Source organism: Elephantulus edwardii, unplaced genomic scaffold (genome assembly GCF_000299155.1).
Source record: "Elephantulus edwardii isolate Elephantulus edwardi_28Jun2011 unplaced genomic scaffold, EleEdw1.0 scaffold00056, whole genome shotgun sequence".
Taxonomy (NCBI): Eukaryota; Metazoa; Chordata; class Mammalia; order Macroscelidea; family Macroscelididae; genus Elephantulus; species Elephantulus edwardii.
Genome location: NW_006399806.1, coordinates 3803843 through 3810550, shown reverse-complemented (window position 1 = coordinate 3810550; position 6708 = coordinate 3803843).

Here is a 6708-nt window from a genome sequence, read left to right as displayed (position 1 = left end):
ATCCAGGCAACATCTGTTATCTGAAATACTTCAATTGACATACCATCTATTCCTGGGGCCTTATTTTTTGCTATTTCCTTCAAAGCAGCTTGAACTTCTTCCTTCATCACCATAGGCTCTTGCTCATATGTTATTTCATTAAATTCTTCTGTATCTGCCAATTCCTTTCTATATAATTACTCAGTATATTCCTTCCATCTTCTTTTAATACTTCCTAGATCATTTAATATTCTGCCCAAAGCATCCTTGACTACACCACAATAGATGTGTCTATTCCTCTTGCAGTTGATGGCATATTCAATATTCTTTTTCATAAACAAGGGAAGCAGGTGGTTTTAATAAAGAGTTTGACACATATAATATTGGAATAACAACCAAAAAATGTGTGCTTCCATAGAGATAGAGATAGATAAATAGATAGATAGATAGATAGATAGATAGATAGATAGATGTATACGTATATTTATATATTTATAGATGTATATGTGTGAACATATACATTCATATTATATATGTGTGTGTGCTCATATATATTCATATAAGTGGGTACATAGTTTTTGAAAATTTTTTTATTGATTTGCTTGTAAAGTTCACATACACTGTATTTCACTTTAGTCTTCATTCACTTTGTGTTTCATAAACTCATTCTTTTTTTTAAATTTTGGAATGCAGGTTTATTCTTTGGCATAGAGAAGATGCAATTCATAATGGTAACAATTTTCTTTTTTAAAAAATGTATATAGGATATGATGAAGAATGAGCTGATAAATACACCTCATGTCTCTGGTTATGGTAATTTATCATCATAAAAAAACCTGACCAAACCCTTAACATAGAATTAATTCCAACTCCCAACAACCCCATAAAGGATAATATGTCACATATATTTGTAAAAAATATTTTATAAGGTTTAAAATCTTCACATTTAATGATCTACTACAGGTAATCTATTCTAAGGAGGCCATAGAAGGGTCTTCTTGCTTTTGTGTTGTAGGATCTTTATACGAGAGGGCTATGATTTTTCTCAAGTCTACAAACAATGTTATGTCAATTCTACCTTCAATATCAGAAAGAGAATTTTAAACAGAATTGAACCTGAATTATCATCATATATATTTAGCCTAGAAGCTCTGGTGGCCAAACAAGTTACAATTCAAACCAGTGCAAGCAGTTCAAAAGCACCAGATACTCCTCTGGAGAGAGATGGGCAGTCTCTTCCTGTGCAGTGTAGTGTACTGCCTCTGAGAACCTGCTGAAGGGTTCCTACTGAGAACTCAGTTCCTCCTCAGTCGTACATAGCAACAGCCATGGCGACTAACAACAACAACAACAGCAACAGTACAGTAGGTTAGAACTGTCCTCTGAGGGTTTATAATTATGTAAATCATTACACAGTCTGTGTGATATCTCTTTTTCCTGTAGAGAGACTGGTGGGTTAAAACTCCCTACATTTCTGTAAACAAACTAGATCTTGTATAATGACAATAAGAGACAAAAATAAGTTTTCTGATAATTTTTGTCATTGGATTTGTCCTCCAATACAATGACTTTTTTTTCCCTTAAATAAAACGAACTTATTTAAGAGTCTGAGAATTTATTGCCTTAGCAGTCACAAAGTCTTGAGAGTCATAGACTCATTCTCATGACATTGTAATGATGGGCAAGATCCAATTGTGATTCATTTTATCATTATTCTTTATCAACCCCATAATTAAAATATACTACTTGTTTAATTCTTCCTTTCCCTGTCTAGCATGTATGTATATGAAGCAGTTAAAAAATGCCATGGCTTGATTCAAACATAATTTACTCAACAAAGTAAACTAGTTTCTTTTTAAGGTTTTACCAAGTTTGTGATAACTTGTTTAAACTTGGAAAAAATACCTCAAAACCATGCTAAGTCGGGCATCAAAATATATTTATTTTATAATTCTATTTCTCTAAAGTTCAGGGTAAGAGACTCAATATAAAGAGAATGAAAAATATTAACACTTTAGGTAGGATATGTAGAATGCAGAGAGGAATTCTTAAGAGGGGGTAGCTCTGTGACAGCTAAAGAGTAAAGAATTTATTTTTCAAACAATGAAAATGTTCTAAAATTAACTGTGGCAATAGTTTCACAATTCTAAAACCATTGAATTATGCACTTTAAATGGGAGAATTGTGTGGTACATGAATTATATCCAAATAAAATTGCTTAAAAACATAAAATGTACATTTAAGAAGTCCCCATGATCCCATTGCAGTTGTTCTCTTTAGAGTTTAGGAGTCATAAATCTTCACAGTAACTAGGTGTGTGCATCAAGAGAGCTACAGCTCAAGAGAGAGATGGATTTGCTTAAAATTCACAACCAAGAAGAGATATCAATAATCTTTGAGCATGGAGTGCGGAAGATAATGCACAAAATTATCACACACCATACTGAAGGCGTTTCTTCTCATTCATTCATTCAACAAATTTATTGAGTTCCCACACCTTACAAAGCATGATTTCAGCACAGAAAGCCAATACTGAACTTAACAGACAACATACCTATCTAATTGTAATTTACAACAAATGTGACTCAAGCTATATGCACTCAATAACTATTTAATGGATGTTTAATGAATGAGTGCATTAATGAGGCCAAGGAAACAATTCAGGTATTTACTTTTTTGTGTAAAATTCATAAAATTAATGAACAAATGGGTTGCAGGATGTAAATAATGTGAGGGCCCATGGAGTTTGTTCTGATTCAAAGAAACCCTGCTGTGTGACAAAACAGAACCCTCTCTGATCTGGTACCATCTTCACAACTTCCACTGTGCTTATTAAGCACGTCTGTGCAGTCACTGTTTTGTTAAAGCGCCAGAAATCTGCTCTAACAATCAATTACATAACAATGAAATTCTGGGCACACATACTAGGTGATGACCACAGGAAGAATAATAACTTTACAGCCCACATGACACACTAAAGGAGACAAATGCTACCAATTTTGAGTACTTTTTTTAATTTTGTTTTATCAAAAAGTAATTCAGATGTATTGTCCTAACTCAAAGTCCGATGTCACTTTATGGTGGAATTAACAAAAAGGACACAAATTTATCAAAAGTAATTTTTTAAATTATTGTTTCTATCTTCAAGGATACATCTTCAAGGATATGAACATGTACGGCCAAGCACAATCAATAAGAGTGCATCTAAATTCCAAAATCAATCTCCATAATAGTCTATGTGTTTCCTACTGCCAAAGGGGCCCTTTAGAGTAGTGAGAGAAGATCTTCACCCTGAAACCCACAGCATCCCTTTTCAGCAGGAAGTAGCTAAGAGAATACGCCATCCCCTTTCCCTTATGACTCAGGGTGAAGTCTCTCTCAGGGAGGAGTGATAGGGAATGGCAAAGGACACACTGACAAAGAAGATTAATCAGAACTGGCTTTGACAAGCACTGTGGCATTTGGACAAGAACAAACTGGGAGGAGGGTAGAGAGAATAGTGCAACAATGAATGAATGGAAACCCAAAATCTCTGTAAATGTTTATGAAAATTAATGAAATATAATTATAGGGGGAAAAAAAAGAAACTGTGACTGTATCAAAGAGCACGGATGTGTTTGAAATGGCTGGCGAGAATGGCACAAGATAGTGCAAGGTTCAGAGCTATTGTTCGTAGTGTTGCTGCTGTTCATAAGGTTTGTAGTCAACGTAATGGCACATAACAGCAATAAAATATAAATCTTCCTCTAAAAAAGAAAAACAGCTTAAAAAAAGAAAAAAAATTATTGTTTTTATAGAGTTAGCTTGACTTTTGATTGTATTATATGGCAATTACATATCTATAATAAAACATTAAATGCTAAAAACAAAACCAAACAACCTAAACTCTTATTCAAAGTTATTTCCTCGTCTTTTTAGTACTGAACTTGAAGAGCTTAAATGATTCATTTATTCAACAACTATTGATTGGCTATCCTTTTTGTGTCAGCTGAGGGCTGGCAATAAATTGGGCTTCTTTTGTGAACTGAAAGAAGGTAATAGGTGAAAAGTGAGCTAACAGAAAATGTTAGGAAATGAGAGCAAAGAGGAGCCTCACATACAGTAGGACTCTGCACTTTACTTTTAGTGCAGCCAGAGTGCTGCTTTGAAGCAAAGATAATTAAACTTCACCTCAAATGTTTCGGGCATGTTGCTAGGAGAGGCTATTCAATGGAGAGGGATATCAGGCTTGGGAAGGTGGAGTGACAGCGAAAAAGAGGAAGCACCTCAACCGGGTGGATGGAAACAGTGGCAGCAGTGATGGGATCAAGCATGCCAGAGATTGTGAGGGTGGTACGGGATTGGACAGGTTTCAGGTCTGTTGTTCGTGGGGTCACTATGAGGCATACTTGATGACACGTAACAACAATCTACTTTAGAATTTTAAATTGGATTTTGGAATTTTAAATTGGAAGTGAAAAGCACCAGTGGGTCAGGTACTAATCAAAGGATAGTAGTTCAAGTCCACCATACTCCATAGGAGAAAAGATCTGACAATCTTGCTCCCATAATAATTATTGCCTAGGAAACCCTATACTGCAATTCTACTATGTCACATGTTGTTGTTGCCATGCGCTGTTGAGTCAACCATGACTTAACAAACCTATGAATAGTAAATCTGAAACATTCCCTGTTTTGTGCCATTATCACCATCTCTGACATACTTAAATACATTGATATTGTCATTGTGTAAGTCCATCTTTTTTTAGGGTCTTTCTCTTTCATGCTGACCCTTCACCTTCCCAAGTATAATGTCCTTCTCCAAGGACTAGTCCCAACTAACAACATGCCCAAAATACGTGAGATGAAGTGTCAACATCCTTGCCTCCAAGGAGCATTCTGGTTTCACTTTCTCCAAGACAGACCTGATTGCTCTTTGGAAGTCCATGGACTATTCAGAACTCTCTCCAACACCACAATTCAAAAACATTGATTATTCTTCTGCTATGCTCAATCATTGTGCTTTCTGATACACAGCAAATAACTGTCATGTGAGGTCACTAAAAACCAGAAAGCCCTCCAGGATACACAACAGTTACAAAACTGGGAATAGTACTATGTCTTTGACTTGCTATGTGCAGAATTATAATTATGAAAACAGTTGTTTCTGAAGCATCTACCATGTGCTTGGCAAGACAATAATAATTATGCATATGTTTCCTCATGTAGCCCTCTTAAAAATGTTTTCTAATAGTTTTATAATCTTTAATTCTGAGTTTTATCATCTCTAATTCCTTACTACTCCACAGGAGCAGGATGGTCAATCTCCTCCCGTGCAATTAATTTCCTCTGAAAACCCATTGGAGGGTCAGTTACGGTTTGGTTCTTACTGAATGGTACACAGCAACAATTATCAGTTTTGCAAACCTAGGTTTAGGGAAAAAAATGCATTGACTTGCTAGTTGTTGTTGTTGTTATGTGCCGTCGAGTCGCTTGTGACTCATAGTGACCCTGTGTACAACAGACCTAAACCCTGCTCTATTCTGTGCCAATAGCACTGCCTCCGACACACCCATCCCTATTACCCCACTGAGTCAATCTACCTCATACAGGGTCTTCTGGAGTCAGTTTAATTTTGAAGAAATGGGATTCAACTTCAGATCTTTGTAACTCTAAAGTCAGTGACAAACAATTTATCCCATTTTCACACTCAGAGAGGTAGATCACTGTAGTGTCATTGAGACTAAAAGGAAAGTTGGAGCTATGTGAATAAGAACTATTAGGAAATTCTTGTGTGCACTCAAAAAAAATTAGTGGAGAAAAATATACTACTAGTATTTGTATTGCCAAAGATTATCTAAAAATGGCTAGAACAGTGCATTGACAGAGAATTCCCATAAGTTTAAGCTGAGTTTAGAAGAGACCCGGGCACCAGAGATGTTACTGCTGAAGTCAGATGTATCCTATTTTACTGACAATGCAAAGGGGTTTAAGTGTGTGGATAATAATACATAAACTGTATAGAGAGGAACAGAAGTCCAGAACACAGATTGTGCTCATGCAAAAATTATACCTAGACCAAGAAAACATTGTCCAAACAAATGAAAGGAACACTGCATGGTTTAAAATTAGGAAGTGGGTATGTCACAGCTGAATCATTTTTTTCCATATTAATTCAAACTGTATACTGAACAAATTGAGAATCTGGACAATATGAAGTATCTGGACTATATGTAGCATCAAGATTGAAGGAAGATTCATCAATAACCAGTGCTATGCAGATGGCACACCTTGCTTGTTGAAAGTAAGGAGGGCGTGAAACATTTCCTACAGAGGATCAAATACTACAGCCTTCAGTACGGATTGTGGTGGCCTAGCTGTGTAAAACTCCACTATAATCCCAAGGGCATGAGGTTCTAATCCACCAGCTGCTCTGCTGAAAAAAGATGGGCAATCTCCTCCTGCGTGGTTAACTGCCTCTGTAAACCCACTGAAGGGTCCATTATGGACTTGATGGTACACAAAAACTCAACATCTAGAAGACAAAAACCTTCACCACTGGATCAATCAGCTATATCAAGATAGATGGAGCTAGCTAAGAGAATACGCCATCCCCTTTTCCTTATGAATCAGGGCGAAGTCTGTCTCAGGGAGGAGTGATAGGGAATGGCAAGGGACACACTGAGAAAGGAGATTAATCAGAACTGGCTTTGACAAGCACTGTGGCAATTGGACAATTAAAACAGACAT